The 26,262-nt window shown below is 41.1% G+C and overlaps 1 protein-coding gene across 2 annotated transcripts in view; it reads left to right on the top strand.

Annotated features, from left to right (window-relative positions):
* USP7 (ubiquitin specific peptidase 7) overlaps nucleotides 1-26,262 on the top strand; it is a 70,795-nt gene that overhangs the window by 4,059 nt on the left and 40,474 nt on the right. The window lies entirely within an intron of this gene.

The following is a 26,262-nucleotide window of genomic DNA, read 5'->3' as shown; positions in this document are numbered from 1 at the left end:
TCTGGTTTTTTGTAGGTTCAGCCTCTGCCCATAGTTCCATAGGTATATGTGTTTCTCATTAGGGATGTTTCTTTCCTGAAGTAGCCAGTGCAGGCTTGGCTACACAGTGTCACAGGCAGGGAACGTGCAGTGACTGGTAGTTCAGGCTGTGTACTTGTGTTCTGTCCTTGTGTCAGCTCTGCAGCCTCTCAGGCAATGCCATCTTTTAAGTTTTCCCTTAGTTTGGGCAATTAAAATTGAGACTTGAACTGCAGGTGAAATGATACAACATTTGTACAAAAAAAAAACCCCAGGAAAAACCCAATGTGTCTGTGTGTATGTGAAAATTTTAAAATCACACTATTTTGCTGTTTCCATGCAGCTGAAAGTTTGTGCTCCTTGCTCATTCCTGTTTTGCTCATTACTGACAGAATTTGCTAGATTTCAGACCCACTGTGGAATACTGGTCTCAAATACTTGACTTATTTTTGCCTGACTTCTGAATGCTTGCTTCCCTCTCATATTTTGTCCTCATTGGTATTCTCAATTCCTGGCAATTTAATATCATTTGCATACATAATACTGTGTTCACTTCTTTTTCTTCTTGCTTCTGTGCCCTCCTCCTGAAGACCTGTATCCTTCTTTTTCCCTGTGTTCCTTTGCTGTGTTCTATGTTGCCTTTAGCCACGTGGTGATAAAATGAGGCTGTGTGTTTGAGAGGAGAAAATGCAGATTAATTTCATTGTACAGCTGTAGGTATCTGCTCGTTTATGCGTTCTTCCTGCCCCTTCCCCTCTCCAGCATTTTCCATGAAAGAGATGATGGTCAAGCAAGGAAGTATAAAAATGCTGATGCAGTGGACAACGAGCAAAATTAGGTTAATTCTGGGGTTATACCTAGAGCAGAGAACCAGGCCTGGGCTCTTATTGCAATAATGATCGTGTTTGGTAGCTCTGGAAACAGCTTGCTTGGCCTTGGGAGAAGATGTGCATTGGATCATTCTCAAGTAGCCACTTCATGCCAAGCAGGAGAACAGCCTTGGTGGCTTCTGAAGAGTGCAGGCTATGTCTGGAGTTCCTTCTGTGCATCCCCCAGAAATCTCCAGTGTGGATTCTCAGTAAGTTGTCAGATTTAGTAAACTCTCTGGGAAGAAGTGGAAATAGTGGAATAGTGGAAAATGTGTGCAAGCTGCAGAGGGAAGTGCAGATCCCACACTCCCCAGGATGAGCTGTGTATCTCAGGCTTCCTCACAGCACTCCAGTTGTTCGTGCTGCTGACTGAATTCGGAAGTGGTGAAACTGCTCCCTGTTGTTCCTGGGGAGTTCAACAAAGTAAAGTAGCAAGCTGTCAAGTTGTGTGAGGAGGAGCAATAAGAGCCCAAACTACTTTAAAAAAGCAGGTGAAGATAGTTGTTTAAAAGTACCTGAATCAGTTTCATTGCTGCAAAGTAATTTATCACAAGAAAATCTAAACAGTGCATCCAGCCTGCAGCAGTTAAACCAGTTCAGCCAGTACATCTTGCATGACATCATCTGATATTTGGGGTAAGGGTGAAAATGAACTGGTTTAAAGCTTGTGAAGCATCCAATTCTTCTTGAATGATAATAAATTTTAAATAGGGCATTGTTTGCTTTAGTTTGGGCTTTGAGGTGCCTCAGATCAGTTGTTTAAGTTTGACTTTGTATCTTGGGGCTGTAGGGTTTAGGGCTGTTGATTGTGGAGGAGTAAAAGACTGGGTGGCTTCCAATACAAGTTATTTGTAATCCATAGCAAGTATGCTTTTTCCCCTGAAATATATATGTGTATTAATATATTCAAAATCTGCTACTTACTGATTTGACACTACCAGCAAAAAGGTTAACAGTTATTAAAGTGTTCTGACAAATAGAAGGGGGGCTGGAGATGGGCTATCTTATTTGTCAGGTTATTAAATATATAGTGTTGTTTTCTGAAACATTTCCATTGGTCACTCTAATGTATTTTGCTGCAGTGGTGATAGCATTTTAATTTCATATAGCAGCAAAAAGAGTGAAAGTGCACCTAATCAGTGGCAATGGCTGTAGCACAATCTGTGCATATTGTTGCTGGCTTAGACTGCATTATTTTAACATTTCTTCTAATCCATGTATTTTTCATCTTGCCTTGCTGATCGTAGTAAAACTATTTCTATAAGTTTAGAAACATGGAATAGGGTTTGTATGACTTGCCAGCAAAATATAGAATGGTCAGCTTGAAAATAGTGTCTTATTTTGACTTTGATTTGCCTAGATTCTCTAGAAGGCTGAGATTTTCTCCACTAGAAATAAATTAGGTTTTTGGAAATTAGTAGATAGATTTTGAAAATAGTGTGTTGACTATTTCTAGTTTGGGGAAGACAGTGTTACTCTTACTGTAGTGTCTAAGAATCTTGGGGATTCTCTTCAGAACTTAAAAATATGTTTGAAAACTGTTTAATATTAGACTTGATATAATCTAGAATATCACAATTTGCTTGCCCAATGTAACAGCATGGGCATATTTGTTAGGCAAAATGTGTTAAGAATATGGAGATTAATGATAAATTTTGAGAAAATTTAAATTCCATGCTGTAATCAATACAGCATAGCTCAGTTAGTGTTTTTAGTTGCTATTTGGCAGCTGTTTGAAACATTACCAAAAGAAGTCATTCCTGACCCATATAATAATGAAGATTTAAACAAAACCATCATGCTCTGTAGCATCAAATGTCTTAGGAGAACAGGATGTTCACTGTCTGCAAACCTGAGTTCTCCCTGACTGCAGCTGTAAAGTGAGCTCCAGAGTGATGCCACTCAGAGAAAGTGTGCCAGGAGCATCCTACTTAACTTGGGGAAGGAAAAGCACAGCTCCCTCAGCCTGTTCCTGCATATGTGCTGGTGTGTGGGTCTAGACAGTCTTCCAGGTGTCCTGAACACCATCAGCTCCTCTGCAGCAGAACCAGCCCCCCAGCTGGCACTCCAGAGCACAGTGCAAGCCAGAGGAAGATGATGGGGATGGTGAGCTGGGATGTCGTATGAGGAGAAAGTTCAAAATAGATTTATTTTTTTAGCAGTACTGCAGTATTTGGAAGCCTAGGAGAGGTGATGAGTTTTTTTTAATATAGTCACATCTCTTTGATATGAAACATAAAATTGCTGGGAAACAGAACTTGCAGCTTTATATGTTGTGTGTTAAGTAGTTTAATGCATTCCAGTAGAACTTGATTTAAATGCAGAAATCTGTGAAAATTATTAAGGTAATTTTTCATAATTTCCCTTTTCCCAGTGTAAATAGTGAAGGATGTGTAGGAGTATCATTGGTGTTCACTGAGCTCTAATCTTGATCATCTGCTGATTTCACAAGGTGCAATGTAAGGATTTTTTTAAGAATATGGCATCTCCAGCTGTGCATGTGTGTTTTGGTAAAGGTCTAAGGACAGTTCTGGTTTAGGGTTCTAATTGTGATGTTACCCTAATACAACAATTGGATTAATTTCTACCATGGTTAAAAAAGGAATGGTTCTGTATTCCCACAACAGAGATTTTCCTCCCCTTGCATTTCAGTGAGTTTTCTGATATTCCTGATATTGTTCAATAGAACTTTGGTGGAGATTTTGATAAAGTGTGAGAGCACATTACAACTTGGTGATGGTTTTAAACTCCAAATACAACTTAGGATGTTAATTTTCTTTCTGATAAATAGATCTGACATTAGTGGTGTAAATTGGTTTCATAAAATGCCTAGACAGTGAATTAAAATGTACAGATGCTACATTTCTCTTTAGTAGATAAGGTAATAAATGATATTATTTATTTTAATATATAACATTTAAGAAGGGAAAAATTCCATTTTTAAGTAGAGAAACAGACTTCTCTATATACAACCAACACATTGTGGGAGGAAGCCACCCTGTCCAGCCCCTGGGGCAGCTGTGCCACCCCCTCTTGTTGCTCCCGTGTGCAGCTGAGCCTTCATCCCTCAGCAGAGGAGGAGGAGGATTCTGGGGAGGTGCTTTGAACTTGCCCATGTTCTGCAGTTCTCCCAGTGTGCTGGACATGCTTGTGCCAATGGCAGAGGCTGGTTTACTAGCAATGTTGTATTCCAGTGGGCAGGTATTGGGGTCTAAAGGTGGCCCCCTGTGCCTGGGATCTGTGTTTCTGTTCATTGCTGTTCTGCCCATCACCTGTGACAAGGGCCCATTGTGGATCTGGTCCTGCCAGGCTGCCTCAGCCCCCTGGATGACTGTGCCCTTCAGCAGTATGCTGGTTTTGCACAATAACCTGTTGCATTTTTTAGTCTTGACAGTCTCTGACTGCTGGAAAAGAATGAAGAGATTAAGAACTGTTTGGGGAGTGAACATTTATTTTTATTATTTTTTTCCTTCTCCTCCCATCTAAAAATGCGTATTGTCTTAGTCAAGGTGGAATTCTGAATCCCGGTACAGGGCCATGGTGATTTCTGCATCATCTTTGTTATTTTTCAAGACCAGAGATCACTTCATTTGGTGGTGGGGCAGAACTTGGATTCTCCCTTCCTGCTCCCAAATCCAGACAATTCTCCTGATGCAGCTGCCTCTTTGCAGCTCAGTAGTTGTGAAATATGTCTCAGAAGTATCACCAGGTATTTCTGGTAACTGCAGTGAGGTAACAATTTTTAGGCACAAGTTTTCCTTCAGAGAGTATCTTAATTCTTCAGTTAGATAAATGATTAATTTGCTTCTGTTACAGATGGAGCTGACTGGACTCTCACATGCTGCTGTGTGGGGATACAGGCTTCAGGTCCTGAGACAGTGTGAGGTGTACTTGTTGTAAAAGGAGATTTGCTTAAGCAGAGTCTGTGTGAACCTTTTATTGTTCATTAAATCAAGCTAAGGATTAGTTAGATTTCTTTCTCCCTTGGGAATAGCAAGGAACTGACCTCTTCTAGAGAATTTTTCATCTGGTTAAGTGTTAGTTGCTTAATAATATTAAGGGGTGAACCTAATTCTAGAGAACATGAGAAACTATTAGAAGTTGAACACAGAGATAACTGAAATGTGTCTGTATGTGATATAAATGTAATAGTGGATCACAAGGCACATGCAAAACCCTCCCTGCTAATAGCAATTAGAGTAGTGGTGTTTCAGTTTTCATCTGCTTTCCTCTCCTCATTCTTCCTGTGTGGCTTTCACCTCCTCTATTTCAGTCTGACTGCTTCAAATACTTCTTGCACTCTGCATCAAAAAACCAGTCCCCTTGAAAACTAATTGTAGTATTGTAATAACACTTTGTAGTATTTCTGTCATGCCACAAAGGTAACCATAAGATTAGGTGTTGGGTTTTTTCGTTTTTTTTCTCCTTCTTCCTGGAAGTGTCCTTATGGCTGAGGAATTAAAAATAAGCAACAGTAAAATCGACCCTAAATCTGCCAGAACTAAAAACTGACTGATAATTTCTTTAAAAGTAGTTAGTTCTGAAAGTTTGACCACAGAATTTTATAATAATTGGTTTTTTCCTTCAAATACACTGCTTCAGTTCCCTATTGATTTTAAAGTATTTCCTAATCCTCAGCAGATTTGTCTTGTTTTTTCAACTTACACTCCAGGGCACAGGTACGAGGTCAATGCATAAGCCTGATGAACAAAGTATTACCCAAAGCAGGAGAGAGGATGGTGTGGGAAGGATGTGGTCCTGACTGGAAAGGATTCTTGTGGCTTCCCTCTGAAGGAGGGAAAGCTCTGCAGCTCCTTTGCTTATCAGCACAGCTCTGCTGGGGAAACCCTCTTGGTTTTGATAATAGCACAGATTAATGGGAAAGTAATTAGAAAGTTGCACGAGAATGGATCTCGTTGTGCCTGTGTCAGTGTCCTGTTGGTGAGCCATGGCTGCTGTGGCCCCTGTGCTGGGCTGAGATCAGGACTCAGAGCCAGGGGCTCGTCAGTCCCTGCAGCTGAGCAGGAGCTGAGCTGGCTCTGGGGCAGGCTGGGCTGTGCCACTGCAGAAAGGTGTGTGCAACCTCAGCATCTCTCTTCAGGCTTTTCAACTTGGGATAAAAACACTGCAGCTGTATTGGTCAGTGACCTCTCTTGCTGGATTAGGAAAACATTCCAACTAATTCTGAAATACATTTGAGCGTCCTGCAGTTAGAATGAACTGAGTGCAGTGAGAGCCCATGCCTCAAGTGGTTCTCCTCAGGATGTTTATCTGTTTGTTGTCTTTCAGATCATACATACCCCAGCAGTGTTTGTGTAAATCTGTATTTCAACTAATAATTAAGATGAATAAAAATTTAGATACTTCATGCCACCTTTGAAGAACAAAACGGAGGTAAATTCCAAGAATAGAATGTGATTGCTTGAAGTAAAGCTTACTCAAGATCTGAACATGGGCCATGGGAGCCTTACTTATCCAAATGTATCAACACTTGCTTTTGCTGCTGAAGTTGTACCAGTAGCACTGAATTCAACACAGACTGCATCTTGAAGGCCCATTTTGTTCAATATTATTATTATTATTATTATTGTCACCTGGCTTTTATTTAAATCAGTCCAGCAGCAGCCCACTTAGCAGCTATGTGTGCTTGACCTCTGTGGGGCCAGAGGCATCAAACATCTCCCCCATCCAAGGAGTCTCTTGGCTGCTGCACTGTCAGTGGCTGTGCAGCAGTCCAGCTGAGAGTAATGCCTGCAAGAAAGAGGAGCTTAACCCAGAACTGAGCACAAGCTGCACAGAAGGTCCTTGATTTGGGCTGGGCACCAGACTTCATGGTATCAGATGGCTTTTACATGCTGCTGAGAGCCAGGGGAGGAGTTGTGGCTAATTCACTTCAACGTTGCTCCAGAGTAGAGGTTGTCTCCTAGAGCGGGGTTTTTGACTCTGCGCTTCCCTTTTGCCTCCTTGCTTATAAGGAGATGAATGAAGAGATCTGAATTTAAAATAACTTCCTTATTTTGTGTTTATTTTTAACCTAGCTCAGTTCACTGGTCTGTGTTATTGTTTGGCCCCACAGACACGTGGGTCAACTGTACTGAGGAGGCAGGACAAGAAAAATCTTATGCTGTTAACGGCTTCTAGAATTTGTTTTTAAAACATACCCAAGACCCTTTACTGGGCACCTGGGCCTGTCTCCCCCAGGAAATGCATTGCAGGGCTGTAGCAAAGTTCCAAAGGTATAAAATCCAAGTGTACAGAGCTCTTGGTGCACACACATGGTTTTACTATTATAAAAATTGAATGTTGTTCAGATGCAAACCACTTCTGGGGATGAAGCTGTTCCTATTACAGGTCTGCTTCTGCAGGTCTTCATTTCTTTTACTTACTTTTTTCTTTTCCTCCCACAAGGCTATTCCTTGTCACTTAATATAGTTTCTTGCATTTTCCAGCTTGGAGATACATCCGAAGGGTCTTCAGTTTTTCACCTGTATAAAGTGGGTTACTATTTTCTGATTCAAGTACACATTAAAAAGTCAAACAGTTACCCAATTAATATTATAAATTTAAATAATAATTTAAATTAAATAATGATCTAAATGTATTTGTGAGGGTTTCAGTCTCCTGTCCAAGTTGTCTTTTTGTGTGGGATGAAAATTTCCAGCTTGCATTCAGACCTGGAGTTGGTGTTTACTGCAGTTGTTTGATCAGCCAAGGTTTCTGGCCAGTGTAATGGTACTAATTTAAACAGGAGACACTGATTTCTGGAAGATGGTTGGATAATAAAGGTTTTTACAGGTGTGCTAGAAGCAGAGAGTTTCAGAGTTAACCTGCTTCCTGATCTGGAAAGTTTGCAGAAGAAGATGCGTGAAATTTCTGTCATTTTGAATTCAGCTGAAAGTGTGCCTATTGCTATTAGCATCACATTCACAGGTTAGACCTAAGAAGGTAAAAGTGGCTTAGAACTGATGAGCTTAATGCTAGACAGGGTCTAGTTAGCATGGCTGGAGCAAAATGTTGGCAGAGATTACCTGGGCTAATGCTAATTTTTGATCTCTCATTTTTAATATACCTTGAAATGCACATTAACCACCTCAGATGCATAGTTTATTAAATCAAAGGATGGGTGTACAATAGAAGTATTCAAGATTTTGGCAGCACACACTTTTGTAAATAGATATTTGTGTTTTCTGAAGTAAGAAATTTTAAAGTAAGTGGAGTTGTTGAGCAATTATGGTTGATTTCTACCCTAAATATGGACTGTTGCCTTCTGTGAGAAGCTAGTTAAACCCTTGGTGTTGTAAGCCCAGTGCTGGTAGTGGGTTGGTTTCTACATCATGCTCAGAAATTTGGGGGGGGGTTGTTAATTTGGTAACTCACTGCTGCAGTGGGGATGCACTGCAGCCCATAGCAGTCCTGTTCTGACAGCACTCCCTTCCTGGCGAGCCATGGCCCAGCTGGGGACGTGTTGGGGTGACAGGACACTGCTCTGTGCCCCTGTGCTTCCCTGGGGAGGGAGCACCAAAGGTACAGGAAGGGCTGCCTTGGCAGGAGGAGCTTTGAAAAGGTGTAACTGTTTCCAAAAGAAAAGCTGTGCCTACCTCCTGCTCCAGCTCAGGGGGGCACCTGGAGAAGGGGCACTGGGAAGAGGTGCCTTGTCCTTGGCTGCAGCCTGGGCTGGCTGCTCCTTGGGCAGAGCAGAGGAGAGGCTGCAGGGATTCCTGCTCCTCCTTCCTGCTGCCACAGAGAAAGAAGGTGTGTGTTAGCTGCCTGCCAGGCAGGGAGTGCTGCCAGCACTCAGCTCACATGGAGTTTTCAGTGGTATATGTTCACTTCAGAAGTTCAGCTTATATTCATAAGATAGCTGAAGATAGCTGTGTTCTTGGCTGTGTTGAGTGGCCTTGAATTTTCTGGGAGCTGGAATGCTTTCCTTACCACAGTGTTTTTCTTTCCCATGTTGATTCACTCACCAAGATCTGTAACTGTAAGTCCTGTAGTGGTTAAATGTATGCAGCTGCCTCCTTGATCTGCAGGAAATTTCTACTGTCTCTGTAATCTTCAGCAGTAGCAAAACCTATTTTAAGATCCTGTTTTAATGGGAGTCCAGCACCTGAATATACCTAAATCATTTGACTTATGGCCTCCCCAGATTGCTTAATCACTTTGTGTTGTAAGATTTGGGAGAAAATATGAATTGCTGTAGACATGCCACTTGTAGTGGTGAGAAATACCTTCTCCTTTCCACAGACTTCTACCAGCTCTTTGAGATGATGATAAATACAAGGATTGGAGTTAAGTTGTGGGAGCTATTTTGAAGTGCATGTTACCATTTTAAAGAGTTGATGGAGCCCCAGTGAGATAGCAGGAGCCAGCAGTGACAGGAACAGCTCCTGTGTGCACATCATGTACCTGCCATCCCTGTGCATCATGTACCTGCTGAGGTTTTCACTCATCCTCTCTGTATTTCTGAACAAAACTCAAAAACTGAAAACCCTTAATGCCCTAGAACTCCTGCTTTCCTTTCTGTTTCCCCCTGAGGATAAAGCATCATGAAGGTTATGGACCTGTGTAAGCACAGGGTCTGATTGTTGGATATTGAGAAACTTTTGCTGGCACTTGGATTGCTGATCCTGTTCAAGATCTGGCCAGATCAAGTACATTAGTATATGAAATAAAATGTAGGGTCATTTCTTTGATCTCAGATAAAGTATTTATGTAAATCAAGTATTACAATAATAGTGCCAGTTATACTAAAATAATCCTAAATTCTATAAATAATACCAATACTGCTGTTTCTGATTTAGTCCTCACTTACAGAACAGAAAGTGTGAAAGCTGTGTCTTGTTTAGCCAATCTGATTGCATAGTTGTTAAAAATGATAACAAAAATCTCGTGGAAACTCTGCAAGTCCAGCAAACTTTTTTTGTAAAACAAAAAAAAATCATAATTGTCCCTGGAAGAGCAGTTGTAACATGCAGTTAATGCAGTGCTGTTGTGTAGCAGGAGTTTGTCACTCCATGCTGGTTCTTACCCTCAGCTGCACAGGGATGCCAGGATTTTGATGGGGTCCTTGGGACCAGTGTCTGAGTTTGTCTGCATGTGTGCAAATGATGCATTTATTGGTAGATACAGAATAATCTTTCCTCTTCCCCAGTAGCTGGAGCTCAGCATTCAAGTGGGAGTTCCCTGTACAGCTGAGCAGGGCGAGTTCAGAACTGTGCCTGAGAAGGAAGCTTGCAGGGACTGGGGGTGTGCTCAGACTTCAGGGGTACTGGGTTGTGTTAAGGCAGGGAATAAGCACTATTGGCATTGAAATCCTTACATTTGTAGCCTTTTTGTTTGCTTGAGAAATTCATGGAGTTGATTGCTAATAGGATTTGCAGAAAATAATGAAAATACTCTTTCCCCCCCAGTTATAAACCCCTCTTTGGCTGTGAACACTTGCATGTGTTAGGTATGATGGCAATAGCAAAAGTTAAAACCAGATGCCTCTAAGTTAATTGCAAGGTGTTTCTCTTTGTTCTGGGGTCATTTATTCTGTAAGCACTTTGAAGTAAATATTTTAATTTTCAAAGAAGAGAGAGTGGCATTTGCAGTGTTTTGAACACTGAAGGAGCACCTTTTTATCTTGCATTGTGCAGCCCAGCAGCAGTGGCTGTGGCATTTTCCTGTGTGTGCAGCCTGGTGCTGGGGTGCATTGCCTCTCCTGCAATTCAGCTGCAAGTGCCTTAAATCCCAGGGCCCTGCCTTGAGGAGGGCAGGATGGGGAGATCCTACAGCTTGATACAAGTTTTCTGATAAAATCCCAGAGATCTCTAGCATCCCACAGATGATCATCTAGATGTTTAGTGAAATATCTATTACCCAGATTGTCAAAGTGAGCCAGAGATGTACTCACCTTGTTCCCTTCTCTGTGTTTCTTTTTGGTCTTGTGGGGTTTCTTTGATCTTAAAGCTTGTTGAAAATGCATCAATAATAAAACATCCACAGGGACATTAAAATACCTGAGCATGGCCATATGAATGAACAGTGTATGTTTATTTTAACATTTTTATGGTCAAAGGATGCAATGGTGGGGAGAAGGTACCTCTGCTAGGTAAAAATCCAGACAATTGTGTTGTGTCTGATGGGGTTTGTGCACAAGCTCAAACAGGTAAGGACTCTCCTGTTACATGTGCACAGATAAATTTCCTGTTGTGTAGCTTAGCTGTTTGAAGTGTGCCAGTGTTGTGTTACCACCCAGATAAACACAGCACTGCCACTTGTAGCCACCTGGCTTCTGTAGGGAAAATAACTGAATACTCTTTGAAAAGGTTGGTTGGGTTCTTTTGCTGGTCTGAGAGCTGAGTCCCAGAGAGCAGCTTCTCCTCCCTGATAACCTCCAGCAAAATAACCACTAAAGTAACCATTCTCTTTTCAGTCCCTGTCTATTTTATCTTCTCCTATTTTAAAATTGTCTTTTATATCTCTTCTTATTCTTTATTGCAAAGGCACAGTGTGTCTCTTCCTTTCTTTCAGAGAAGAAGTTTCCCCCTCCGGAAGGGATAACAGTTGCAGTTAAATTATTACTGTCTCAGTAATTCTTAAATCCTGCTCTAATTCTGATTTTGACCAGTAACATCTGGAGCTTATTTGAGGTTTGGGTCAGACCTGACTCTAATGGCATTTAAATTGGGGCTCTCTGCTTCAGTTCAGTTAGTCTATTGAATAAAAAAAATTAGTCACTTTTCAGTGGAAAAACTTGCAAATAATGCACATTAATTGCAGATTTTTTTTTTTTTTGTATTTAATTCTATTTCTTCAGCAAGATCTCTTAAATCAAGTCCTCTCTGCTTCTGAAAGAAGGAACATCCTTATGGCTTCTTAATTGAATGGTTTTGGTGAAAAAGGTCTGGAGCTAAGGAAGTGCCAGGAGTTACATACGAGGCAGTTTGTGGTGTACCTCTGTGTTTGGGTTTATTTTTCTCTTCTCCCCTGTGATCCACTGCCATGCACTATCCCATGCTCACACCCCTTCAAGGGAAACTGTTCAGTTTTAAAGTCATGGAAAAGTAGTCCAGAAAAAAGAGGGGCAATGAGGATCCAGTACTGGGGAGGACTGACCAAAACAATCTGCTTTTGTATGCTCCAAAGATACACTCAAGATAGTGAGAGCATTTGTGGGGCCAGAGTCGTAGCAGGAAACGTGAATGGAGCAGAAGTGTGAGGAGTGAGGGTTTCCATCCCAGCTGTGTGTGAGGTTGTAGTGGCTGATGATGACACAGACCACAAAACACTGCATTATTAAGGGAGAAAAATACAGGGTGTGGTGTAAACTTGAGGGACTTTGTGTTGTCCTGAGACACAGGAAGAATCATCCATCATCAGCAGAATAAGGAATTTGAGATACAGTTCACTTCAGTGATGGTGTTTATACCAGCTTCTAGCCAGAGGCAAAGCAGGAAGGCAGCAATTAATTTTGGAAGTCCTCAAAGTTTGCTTCAGATGAGTGACACCAGCAGTGGAGTGAAAATAGAAGTAGTTGGGAAGATTTGCCAGGAAGAATAGAGTATTGAGATTGGGAGTGTGTTTCTGGAAACAAAGCATAAGAAAGATGTAATTCACTGAGTGACACGCAGTAGCCAACTGTCCTAAAATGTGTTTTCAAGTCTGGTTTGTTGCCTTTATGTTCTAAGAATAGTTGACCAGAAAGCTATTGAAATACTGTCTGAGGATTTGGCTCAGGAAACAAAAACTAAATGTAATATGTAGTAAGAAAGTAAATATGCAACAAACATGTGAGCAGTGAAATACAATTTCCTCTTCAGAATATATTTCTGAAGAAAAATGTGCTAATTATAATTGCTGCCACATGTGAAGTAACTCGGTTTTCCAAAGAAAAAGGAGAAGAATTTTGACCAACTCGTTTTGTCTCCCTTTACAAGGGAAAACTAATTTGGATGATTATTTGGGATGATGACACATCAGGACATTACTGTGAGCACTGAAATATCCAAGAGCCACGCCATACACAATAAACTCCATCAGAAGCATCATTATCCCTCCACTCCTGCCATTTAGTTGCTCTTTAAAATGAAATTAAAATAAAATTACATAGGTGTGAGGCCTTCCTTCTTGAAGGCACCTCTCAAATTTCGGTTTCTGAAATAGTTGTTTGCATAAACCATGTCGTTTTGAAGTTTGCAGCTGCAGATGTTACTGTATGAGGTACAGGGTTCAAGAAGCTCTGTCTGTGATGAGGTTCTAAAAGATTGCTGGTTTAGAGGTGTCCCAGTGTATATCAGTAGGTTTTTCTTTTTTCTTGTTTGTATTATGAGTTGCTCAGGTTTGGAGATGTGAATTTGGCTGTTCACAGCTCATGTGCCTGTGGAGTGCACAGCAGTTTCTTTGCCTCGTGGATTTCAGTGTGTTTGTGTTAGGATTTGGAAAAGCAAGTTAGCCTCAAAATCTGTCTATGGCTGGGTCTGTGTGCTGTTTTCTCTAGAATACAGAGTATAACTTCATTCCTGATTGTGATTGCTTAACTAATAGGCCTGGGGAAGCAGGGACTTGGTTCCAGGTCCCATGGCAGCCTGTTTGGCAGCAGAGCAGCTGGTTGGCTATTTAACACCGAATAGTTAAACAGGATAAGCTTTCTCAGTCACTTAAAAGTTTCCTTTTGTTTTCAGTAAGAAAAGAATGCGACTTAAAATTGCTGACAAAGAAAAAGTGATAAAATTGTCAGTGGAGTGCTTAACTGAGGATTATAAAGTTCCTGTTCTGCATTCTTTTAAGAATTCCATGGTAAATAGTGGAGACCGACACCTGAGATTCCATAGAAAACAGTTTTTCAGCTGTGTTATTTGTTTGAAGAAAGTTGTTCTCCATGTAGGCAGTATTAAATAATTAACACTGTTTAGTGCTAATTTTGGTGTCTGCTAACATTTGGATGTTTTCAGTACAGTAACTTTCATCTTCAAAGCAGTGAAGTGAAGCTGATCTTCAGAACATTTTACAACAATAATCAGCTCTTTCTTAGAGCCTAAGTAATAATTTTCTTCCATTAACACTTGGGGGTAGAAAGGTTTCTGTCAGAATGGAAAGGGAAAATAAAGGTTAAATCTTAGTTAAAACGAATGCTGTAGAAAGTGTAAACTGCTTTGGGATTTAATGGCTCTGTGTTAGAGACTGAGGAAAACTCTTGAATTAGTGCTCTGTTAAGACTTCTAAAATTGTTTTAATGATTGCTAGTGTTCATGCTACAAAGTAGAAGAAAGAAGCCACCTGGCAGATAATTCAGTAGATTAAGGCTGGCCAGAAGTTTAATAGTTGGGGTTTCTTGGGAGTGTCTAGACCCCAAAAATCTTCATGGAGACTCCAGTCAAAACGGGGACAAAGATGGAGGGAAGGGGATTTCCAGATGGGAGCAGGATGGGGTAAACCACCCCACAGTCTCTGCTCCCTGGGGCACCAGCCCTGAGCCCTTTTTGTGCTCAAGGCAGGGACACCACAAATCTCCCATCCCAGCTGGGCACCCCTAGCATGCACAGTCATTCTGTGTTTGTCCTCTTTGGTCAGGGAGCTTTTGTAGGATGTGGCACAGCACTAACAGGCGAGGCTGGAAAATTGAGCTTGTTAAGGAGCAACCTCAAAAGCTCCTGGGAAACATGGCTTTTAGCAATTTGGGAAACTAGTGGAGAATAGAGCTCTGAAATCTATGTTTTAGAGAACAAGGAAACAACTTCTTTTCTAGATCATCTCATTTGAAAAAAGGAACATTTTTTGTTTTGCTTATTTTGCAGTTGTTAATTTTAGATGACAGCATAATTACTTCTTGTTAATTACATAAAAAACAAACGTTAAAATTAACCTAAAGTGTAGATTTTTTTTTTGTAGTAGGAATCTCCTGAAGTCATACTTTACTATTATACTTGAAATGTATCTGTTACTAAACAGTGAAATCAGAATTTCAGTGGAAAAGAATGATTTTGTCAGCAGTGCTCCCTGTAAGGCTGGCAGGAAGCAGTAAATGCTCCTGTGTTACCAGGCTGTGCACTTGTGCTTGTGTATCAGCTCACATAAAGGACTTAACAAAGCCACCTCAAACCTCAGCCTTGAATGGTTTAATTGTTGTTGGCGTTTTCCCCACGGTTAATCTACACTTGTAAAAGCGACCCTGATGTGAGGTTAGGATTTATCAGCGCCGGGCACCCCACACTAATTGGTTCAGCTCTGCACTTCACTGCCGAGGTGCTTCTTCAGAGCTCAGCTGCTGGGAGCAGTTCCCTGCTCAAAGCAGGGGGAAACACTCCTGGGTGTGGGGCTGATCCTGCTCCCAGCCCCACGCTGCCTGCAAGCTCCTCCTCAACTGGGAATGCTTTTCCTGAAGCGGAGGAGAAGCCTGACTTCTCTCTGGGCCTGCTCTTTGTTCTGAATGAAAAGTGCCAAACACTTTGGCAATAGGCATTGCTTTTCTACAGTAAAGTTTTATAGATTCTGCAAAACTGTTCTCAGTCAAGAATTTTGGGGTTTTTAATACTTCAGGCTAGTAACAGTTTTTTTGTATGAATGTTCTAAAGTTCCTTATGGAAACCCTGAATATTTGCCAGCCTGGATTGAGCAAAAATGGTTTAAGCTGGTGTGTAGAGGTGTGTGAGTGGCAGAGGCTGATGTTAACCGTGAGTGCAGGGGAGGGATGGGGAGTTCCTTCTCTGCTGTGCACACCCCGAGGGTGTCTGAGCCTGGCCACCCTGCCTCTGTACCTTTTCACTGCTCCTCATAGAATCTTCTTCCATTCACTGCATTGCCTTTGGAAGTGAACTGGGAATAATAAAAGCTTTGTGTAAGTTCACTGTGCTGCTGCATTTTGAGCACTGAGTGCAGCCTGGTTAACAGCTTGCTTCCCTCCTCCATCTTGAAAAGATGTAGGGCAAGTAAGGAAGTTACAGTAAGGAAAATAAAGATGGTACAAGGTATCAAGTGGCTGTTTAGAGCTATTATCTGAGTAGACTAGGAAGGGTCCTGGATAACTGAGGAAAAATGTGCTAAAAGTCTGGAGAGCAGATTTTGTCTCTTAAAACTTGCATTCTGGTAATTTAATATGAATTCCCTTGTGTATTATAAGTAGTAGAAAATCCCATATTCCCCTCTGCTCGTGAAGAAGCCAAACCAGCACACATGACCATCTTGATTTGCAGTTCTTTTGTATAAACAATACCTTTCTGCTTCCATATTGCATTTCAGATTGCTCTAGTACTCAGTGCACTGTGCTAAAGACAGCCTGTCGTGGCTCTTGGTTGCAGAGGCCACCAGCTCAAGGAAAACATAAAAGGTGCTGTGCTACTGAGATCTTCCAGTTGTGCATCCCAACTGGGCAGTGTGCACATCCATGGCATGGCAGAGATACCAGTCCTTGTCTCCTCAGGGACACAGCGCTTGCATTTTTCTGGATTAGCCATGGGACTAACTGATGAACTTTGGAGATGCTTTGGCCTGGGATTTCAGGCTGCTTTGCTGTAACAGCCACCTCTGAAACACGTTCCATAGTTACCCTCAAAGGAATACTTTCTTGTGAGTGTATTTGATGCTGACTCCTTTACTATGCAGCAAAGAAGCCTGGATTTAAGCTTGTTTGTGTTGTCAGGTGAGAAGGAAATATGATTACCTGTGCTTGCCTGTTTCTTCACAGTTTTATTTAGTTTTTAATGTTATTTTCCTGAATCTGATTTATTTGCCTTTCCCTCTTCTCAGCAAAGCCTAGTCTAGAACTACCAGCTACCTGCAACCACTGAGTCAGATTCCTTGAGCCTGGAATACCTTAAGTATCTGTCCATTTCTCTGCACAGCTGGGAGCATAAGGAAGAAGAGGGAAAACAAGATCAGTGTTAGCAAATCTCCAGTAATAAAGGAAGACCTTTAAAAGCATTTCTGAAAATAACAGGAAGAAGTGCTGGAGGTATTAGATCCCTAAATGTGAGGGGTTTGGGCACATTGCACAGTTCTTGTGGCTTGGAGTGATCTTTTCTGTTAAAAGAGAAATTAAAAGATGGAGCTAAAGTAGGTGATTTATATTTTTTGCTCCTAGTGCCTATAAAATTAATTCCAGTGCTAATCCGTATTGTTATCCAGTGTTGTTCTGTACTAGGAAATTAGTTGAAGTTTTGCTTTTAAACTCCAACATGGACAGATCAACAGTGTTTCAACAGTTTAACAATCGCATCACTATTAGGAAAATACAGTCAAGCTGCCTTCCTGTGCTGCTGCTAGTGTGAGCAAAACTCAGCATGCTCTGAGGCTGAATTCAGGAGTGAGCAGTGCAATTAGCATTTGCTGTAAGGATGAATCTGGTCTCACAACAGAGTTACAGAATCTGAATTGTGATGAATAATATTTTGAGACTGTAGCAAAGTTACTGCGCAGAAGCAGTGTACCTTCAGAGCTGGTTTGGGCAAGTGGTGTGTGTGATCATACCCATGTAAGGCAATGTTTTGTGCTACTGGTAAATGTGCAAAGCCTTTTTGCTGCTTAAGCATATGGTGAGTGTTCAGTTATTGTATTTAATTAAATAGATGTACCCCAAGACTCTCTGAGACTGTGGGTTGCACTCATCCAAAATGATAGAGAAGTTTATATATCTGAGTAATAAAAATTGTGCTGGTCCAGGTGGTGATGTGTGCTTTTCTGGACTTCACAAGGAAAGAGGGAGGTGCTAATGGGAGCACAATCACTAATTACATAACATGCTTATATTATTATTCAAATATAGCAATTTTAATTGCATTTTAATTATCTGTCTTTACCACACCAAGAACATGTCCACAGCACTGTAGCATGCTGGGTATAGTGCCACACAAATGTAAATACTCTGTGGCCCTTGGACTGCATCCTTTTCTTCCCTCTTTCAGAACTTCATTTTTTCTGTGAGTGGATTTGCAGCCTCTCTAGTGATGCCACAGATGGCAGCCTCTGTTGTTGCAGTGAAGGCTATAACTTAGCAGAGCAGTAAAACACGAGCAGGGGTGTGATACTGGAAAAACACATTGTTCAGGGTGTGTTCCGTAGGTTGGGACCGAGTGCCCGAGCTGCAGCAGAGATGTAATCACACTGCCATCTCTGGAATGTGCAGAGACAAGACCTGACGAGTTGGGGAGCTGCTGCTGTAGCCTTGCTGCTCTAGATACAGCCAGGAGAAGGTAGTGCAAGTCCAGGAGCTGCTGCCATAATAGGTCATGACACTTCTGATGTTTCGGCCTTTCCTGATCATGGGGGAAAATAATTTATCTTGTCAACTGTTCTAGTTACTGGTTTTTGAGTATTACAGGGTAACCAGAAGCAGTCTTCCCGTGTTTCTTCCTGATCTGATAGTTTTCTAGAAGCATAGCCTAAGCTAAAAAAGCTCTTCAGACTAAGAAAAGGAACTGTGAAAGATTTTTCAGCAGGCCTTCTCTTGCCCTGATGATTGCCAAGAGGTTGTGACACTGTACAGTGCATAAAGCTGGGATAATGAGACAGGCAGGTTGGTATCTTCTGTTAAATAATTTCACTGTACTGAAGAAAAGCTCGTGCCAGTGCTGCTGTCTACCCCAGTTTTTAAGCACCTGGAGCTTAAAAAGCTTTTGAAAGATCCCTTGAAATGTGAAGGGTGCCTATGCACACTCTTCACCAAGAGCATCAAGTTGTAATTTTGTTGGATAATTATGGGTGTGTTGTTAGTTTCCAAACTGAACTCTAGTTCATGCAGTCTTTCATCTGACACTGAATTATTCATAAAGCAAAGGGTTAAACTGCTGAAAGCAGGTAATTTAGTCACTCTTGGTATCAGTAAATTTTTGGGGTGACTTCTTCAATGGCAGCCTAAAGTCCACCGAGGAGTTGTATTGATAATACCTTAAATGCTTTTAATGTATCAGTAGCAAGTTAATCACATTTTTAAGGATTTTAAGAGTTTTGTTTTGTAAAGTGCCATCAGACTGCTCCTGTCTTTGAAGATCAGCAGATAAATAGGTTGCTGCAGCAAACTGCTTAGTTATAGAGCACATTCTCATAGGCTATTTGTTCTCAGCTATTTTTCTGTCCACAAAGTTACATTGTACCTCCCATTTATTTTCCCATGAAGACAACTGTATCAGTGGGATGAAGCTTCTGATACTATTTACCTTACAGACTGGTATTGTTCATGCATGGTGTTCAGGGGCTTCTTAGAATGTAACTGCTTTGTTTTATCTAAGAATAGAATAATCGTGTACTCTATTAATACAATTTTGTTCCCATCCATTAGATACATTGGCACAGTTAGAAACCAGTCTGGCCATCCTGTGCTTTGTCAAAATGTCCTCTTTGGCCAGGCAGACCCAGTGATGGGAATGCAAGGCAGCAGCAGCACAATGATTGATCAGTGTAATAATAAATGGTGGCTGCAGTGTTGTTACTGTCTGTCTAGTCATTGCTACATATTCTGTGGGCATGGCAGAGATGAGTCTGCTTCCAGGAAGCTGTCCCATCCCAGTTCTTCATTTGCTGTCTTGTGTAACATCATCTTCTGTGGGAGACTTGCAATTCCCAGTCAATAATGCAATAATTACTTGTTTCAGATGACAATTAGAGAGCAAGAGACTTCCGTATAATACTGCTTCATTTTTGGTTTGGTTTGTTTTTTTTAAGGTGTAATGTTGACTACTTGCTCTTTCGTAAATAAATGTCTTTTCTCATTTCTTTCTAAATGTAATAGAGCAAATTTTGAAAGGATTGAAGATCTTTAAACCTTATTTCTCTACCTGGAAGTCCTCTTGCTTCCTATGCCCCTAATACCTCTTTCCCTTAGTCTGTAATCTTGGCTCTGCCTCCTGATACTTCTCTAGAAGCTTTTTCCCCTTAAGACTTGGTCATTGTCCTTCATAACTTTCTTGTTAAGGTACATACATTCCTAGATACACCTTTTGACTTGATCAAGTAAAGAGCCATTAAAAAAGAAAAATAATAAATGAAACCAAAGCAAATTTTCCCCAGCTTTGCTAATGGGAGAATTAACTTTTAACTAAGACAAATGATAATATTTACAAGTAGTGGAAACACCCATGACAGCAGTTATCTACATCTTGATCCATAGGATCATGGGGGTTTCTGTACTTTCCTTTTCCCTCCTCCCATTCTTCTGGCCAGACTAATCTCAGTCTCTGTTACTGTTTGATACATTTGAAATGTTTCAGGTAAATTGCTTTATTTTTGGATGCCTTTTGAAAGGCAGCCACAGTACAGAAATTGCTTGATTCCTCTTCAGATTTTTCATTATAGCAACCTAGGACTGTCTTATAAAGATGAAACTGTGGAATGCTTTTCATTTAATTCCTTTTCTCTTGAGTCCCTTTGTGCAATAAGTGGTGTTTGTATTCTAACTGCAGGTAGGGATTAGAGGCCAAATAGTTTCTCTTACTTTGGAAAAGCTGAGTTCTTTCAGAGCAAGTGAGGGGAAATTTTTGCACAGAACATTTCTAGTAGTTCAAAGATTGACTGCTGTAAATTAATTCCATTCAGATCATGGAGTTGGGAGCTTGTTTGGCTTATTTTGGTATGTGTGGTTGTTTTGGTTTTACTTTTTGGCCTGGCTATTTGGTTTTTTGTTTGTTTGGTTTTTGATTGTTCTTTTTAAACCCTGCCCTTCTGGGAGCCACTCTATTCATCTGGCTTTCAGAGCAGTAGTTTCCAGACTCTGGGAGAAGCAAGCTGCTGGAGCCCAGAAGTTTTCCTGTGAGCTGTTGCAGCCACATGGAAACCAATTCCACAGGAGTGCCTGCAGCCCCTTACAGCATGGCCTGGGCAGTCTGTGTCCAGAGTGCTGAAGTCACCTGTTGGCATTGCTACTGCCAGCTCAAGGCAGCCAGGAGAAGGTAGTGAGGTACTCAAGGCAGGTATTTGCTCATCATCTTTTTCATATTTTTAAAACTTTCTTGTTTGCTTTGAAGAAGCAATTTTCTTGCTTTCTGTTTGAGTCTCTTGAGTGTCCTTTTTGCACCACTACAGTTTGGTAACTGCTTTGGAAAGTGTGGCATTTACTGCTTGCTTTAGAAATTTCTCAATTATGTACTTGGATATGCTGCCCAATAGCTACAATAGCAAGGATCAATTTGGTGATTGAAGAGGTGATATTTATTATAGCACTTGAAATCACAGAATGTTTATTCATTATGATTTCTAAATTTTTTTTTAATTTGTGTGCTATTATCCATGTCAGGCTGGTATTTTAAACTAAGAACTGAAATAAACCTTTAGATATTGATTTAAAATACTGCTACATTTTAAAATAATAATTGTTAAAATTTTTGAAGATATCATGGTTTGTTCCTCAATAGATGTTCTGTAGTGAGTGCAGAGGGCCATGGCTCTGCTGGGCTGCCCTGAGGGGGTGTGACAGCTTTGAGTCCTGACACTGAGATGCAAAGCTAGACCTGGGCTGTGTGTTGAGCATGCAGTGGATATCCTTGATCTTGATGTAGGTTGACAGCTACAGCATGGGTTTTGCTCGTTTGCATTCTTTGACTTTATTCTTATCTCCTGCCACCTGATATTTTTGCTCAGTAAGTTCTTTTCCTGGTGTTTACTGCAGGTTCATTCATCCACTGGAATTCATGCACACCCCCCCCCCCCCCTTATCATATCTGCATATAGTGTTGTATTTAAAAAGAAAAATGCCCTTTTAAAACTTTAATGAAGGCTTTGTTTCTGGAATGTCCATTTAGTCCAGCAGAAGAGGAGAAAGTTGTGTTGTTTTCTGCTTTCCCCCACTAAAAGCAAGACCCTGGATGTGAAAGTTCATGGTATTCTCCAAGCTGCTGCCAGCAGTGAATGACTGACTCCCTTCAGGCTGCCGATGCTGCCCTTGGTGCAGCTCCCTGCTCGTTTTGGGGTTGCAGTGGCGCTGCTGCCTGGAGAGCTGTGCAGGGGCTGTAAAACCCTGGGTCCCCGCGATTTCCAGCGTGAGGCGGATGTGTGTGATAACTGTAACCAAGGTTTTAGTATCACCATTGCTCCTCCGCTGTGGTCTCCTTAACCTCAAAAGGAAACAAATGTTTCATAACCTGCTGCCGAGACTGCTTCAGTTTCTCCTCTGTGGCTGCCAGCTCCCAAAGCTAATGACAAACATTATGGATAAGCTTTCAGACTTTGACTATGGCAGTGCTGTGAGTCATGCCTGAGAGCTTAGTGAAGTTACAGCTCGCTGTGATCGCGGTTCAACAGAGGCAGTTCCTGCTGTAGTGGAATCGCTGTGCTTGTGCAGTCATTCTGTAGCTTTTGGCCACACGTGACTGCAAACACGTGTTTGTGCTGAGCAATGTGTCCTGCAGCTTGGGGACAGAGCACTCTGCTCTGCTCCTCTCCTAGAGCTGCATTTAAGTTATGCCAGGAGCCACATGAACTCGACAAAATTTTTTCCCCCTTTCTCATCAGTAGGAAAAAAACATGGCAAACTGAGATTCCTTCCTTGTAGATTTGAATTGTTGTGAACAGTAGAACAACAGAGCAATGTGTCTTGCTGTGACACTTGAGTCCATATTATTAAGCTGAATCTGCCAGAAAAGCTTTTTTTTTAATACAAGAGTTTTTTTAAAAATCAGTAATGTTCTTTTAATTCTGATTGCTTAATACTGTGAGTACTTGAATATGATAATACTGATCTCATAGTCCATAGCAAGCAGATTTTTTTTTTCATACATATACTTTCTGTAGGGTCTGTCATTATAGGGCAAGTTTGTAGTTGGTTTTTTTCCCTTCTCTCTCCCTCTTTCCCCTGCAGCAATTGCCATAAACATTTTGCTTTCAGGCTTTCATCTCAGCACTTCAGTGACAGACTTAGTCAATGAGGGATGAGAAGTGTGCACCTGCAGAGTCACTTATATATAATCCAGTAATTTGTTTGTGTAAGATGACTGACATTTCTTATCAGCTTCCCAGACTCTGGTGTCACGCTCCAGTTTTGTTCCAGTGTTTAAACTTATTAAGCATCTCAGTATTTAGACTTATTTCAGCATTCATGATATTTCAGTAACTAAGTGAAAGCTATTTTTTGTGTACAAACTCACTAATATCTGAAATGTCTCTTCTTGGAAGTTGTCTTAGCCTCCAAACTCAGAGACCCCTGTAAACTCTTCAAGATGCATTTTTCATTTGTAACACAGTGCCATGGGCAGAGAGAATAAGATATGTGATGTTAAATGTTTCAGAAGAAATTGTCAACACTATTTTTCATGTTGCCTTGCATTCCTTTTTGTAACAAAATAATATCTACAGAGGTTTATGTGTTGCATTTTGAGGAGGTGAAAAATAAATGCTTACAAACCAGTTTTTTAGTGTCTACAATTTTGCTATTGAAAGCTGTATTCATTGAATACTGCAGTAATATATTTAAAGAGTTAAAAACATTTCCTATTCCTAAAGTCACTTTGTTGTGATACTTCCTTAATTGATGTGGTTTATGTTAACTTTTAGTTGATTTGTAGACTGCATCTCAAATTTATTCCAGGGATGTCATTAAAACCGGGTATTCTGATGTGGGAATGGACAGATGACATAACTGGAGTGATGTTGACACACTGGTTTAAGCTGCATTAAAGACAGCAGTGTATTAAGTAGTATGTTTGGTAGGATGGTTTTCCTAGCCAGTGTGGACAGGTATTTTTTCTTTTTCTTAATCCTGTAATGTATAATTTGAATAAGTCTTTGGCATTGCCTCTGCTTGAGGCAAAGGAAAACATGTTTCTTAATTAAACCTTGGTATGATTTTACAGTTCTTTCCTATGAGCTCTTAAAGACAAGAGAGAAAAACACAAATTACAGGTTTTCAATGCTCTACTAGAAAATGTGTTTTGTTATACTGCTTGCTAGTACATCTGTTGAAGAGGGGCTGTGTTTTGTTTGTGTAAAGGATTAGTTGACTTTTATTAGTAGTTAAAACATTTCCTTTGTTCACAGTAGCCAGAAACATTGATTGGTGTTATCTGGTTTCCATGTCTGAAAGCTGTATCACAAACTTTGTGTCCATCTATGTCAGAAGAAGCAGCAGGGGCATTCATCATGGCTCATTTGTCTTATCACTAAACAGTATCTCAGAAGCTGTCTCTGTTTAAGTTGATTGCTGTTGCTGTGATCTCTAACTCCTCATACTTTCAGAGAATGTAGAGCAGTATGTCATATAAAGCTTTTTATTTTCTTAATTAAGATCAGTTCTTCCCCGTGAAACATGATGTCAATATTTAAATTCTCTGTTTAAAGATAATATTGGATATGCTTTCAGTGAAGAACAGAACTATTCCTAAGGTGTTTGCTTCAGTTTGTTTCCAGATACTAAGTTGCACTGATAACTTTAGGAAGAAGAATAATTTTTTAAAAAGTTAGTATTAATTTAGTGTAAACAATTGTTGCATTTTGATAACATGCTGTATGCTTCTAGAATGCAGTGACCCAGAGGATGGCTTTCTGTTTAGACTAGCACGTGCTGTTAAAAGGTTCAAAAAGCAGGGGGTAAGGCAGGATGTTGAAATTAAATTGGAGATCTTTCCATCTCACTCTTGATTTTTGTCATTTTTCCTGCTCTTAAGTTGCAGGAGTTCAAACGTGTCGCCCCATAATTTTGTTGTAGTAAATCTTTACCTTGTTGTTCTGCTGCAGCATTGCCAGTGCCAATTGCTGCTGAGGGGGCCCCTGAGGCTCTGCCACACCTGAGCCAATCTTCTGCACACCTTTTTCTTACAGTCAGAACTTCAAATCATGCTTGATTTTGCTTTTGTTCTAAAGCTGAGAATTTAGGAAAGTGCATGTGTTAGTGCTGCAGTGTGTGTTTCACAGCACACCTTTTGCTGGTACCTCAGTGAGATCTGCTGCACCCTAATGGTGTCCAGAAGCCGTGGGTGAGCATTAAGTTGTGATCCAGTGTAGCCCTAATCCAGGAGTAAGTCTCTAACCTGAGCTGTTTCTGTCGTGCTGAGGGCAGAGGTTACTACTTGTGCGGATTTACTGCGAGAGTAAACAATCACTATAGAAGTGCTGGGTGTGAAAGTATCTCCGTGTGTGCTGTGAATTGGAATGAGGCTGCAGAAGCGGGGTGTGCTCTGAGGAGAGGGAGCGCTCCGGAGCTCCTGCTGCAGTTCTCCCGTGCCTTATCCTGCCTTTGGTGGGAGCTCGCTGGCTTTTCAAAGACTTGGAGACGATCACACAGCGATTCCTGGTGTGCTTGTGTTTGTTTTGCCCAGGAGACACTCAGCTGCTGTCTGGTAGAAGGCAGCGTCCGGGCTAGCTGGCACTTCTTGCAAACAGCCGGGCACCCCAGCCCGTGGGCATCCATCCCATCCCATCCCTTCCCATCCCTTCCCATCCCACCCCTGCGTGCCCGTGAGCAGCCGGAGCCGCCCGGAGCTCGGCAGGGCCGGTGGCGGGGCCAGCTCTGTCCAGGGTGCTGACGGGCAAGGGCCCGGCCGGGCTGCTGTGCTGGGGCTGGGATCGTGCCGTGTCCCTTGGGAATGGTTTCCATCCTCTGGCACTGCTTCCCTGCATCCCCAGCAGTGCACATTGTCAGTAATTCGTGTTGCTGACTGATATTGTGTGGAGCTTTTGGGTATAAAACTGCTCCTGGTTACACAAATCAGTGACCTTGAGGTTTTTGAGGGGTAGTGGAATATATAAGTTAATAGCATGACTTGTACAGCTATGAGAAACTCATCAGACCTTTTAAATTAGAGTGTCTTTTAAGTAGTGCTTGTCCTTGAGATGGTTGCAAGGGCTTATAGGTTTTACAGTTTGATGATACAAGCCAGTTTAGTTTATCCAAGAACATACCCACTTTTCTGGAGTCATGGTGAAACTGTCCACTGGCTTTTGGTGTGGAAGCAGTGGAGGGAGATGTTGTTCAGTTGTTGGAGGAATCAGGAAGGTGCTTGTTCAATCAAGACAATGCAACTTGGAAATAGTGGGTTCCAATTCATCAAGTTGTCTCACATCTCTTGGTTTAGTGGCATTTACAAGTGTAATGGTCACTGGAGCAAAACTTAATGTCAGTGACGGCTAGAAACTGGAAAATGTTATGTCTAAAATGTTCCTTAATCCTAAATTATTTCCTTTCCAATTTTCTCCAAGTAAGATTTAAATCTTACCATTATATCTGATTAGAGGTTCAGTTTTTTTCTTACAAAAGCAGTAACAATGAAGAAGTCTTAAAGTAACTTGTTAGTTTAGAAAGTCTGCTATTAGAAACTTGAACTCATGTAAAAATTTCTTGCATTCTAAGAATGCAAGAGAAAGTAAATAAAAAGTTCTTATTTAATGAGACTTGATTATGAGATACTGATTGCAAGGCAATCTGAAAACTTAAAAGTTGGTTTATGTTCTTTGTGTCTGTATTCCACATTAATGTGGA

Source organism: Ammospiza caudacuta, chromosome 17, assembly GCF_027887145.1.
Source record: "Ammospiza caudacuta isolate bAmmCau1 chromosome 17, bAmmCau1.pri, whole genome shotgun sequence".
NCBI classification, from domain to species: Eukaryota; Metazoa; Chordata; class Aves; order Passeriformes; family Passerellidae; genus Ammospiza; species Ammospiza caudacuta.
Note: the sequence above shows the minus strand (reverse complement) of the source record. Positions and strands in the feature narration are given on the sequence as shown.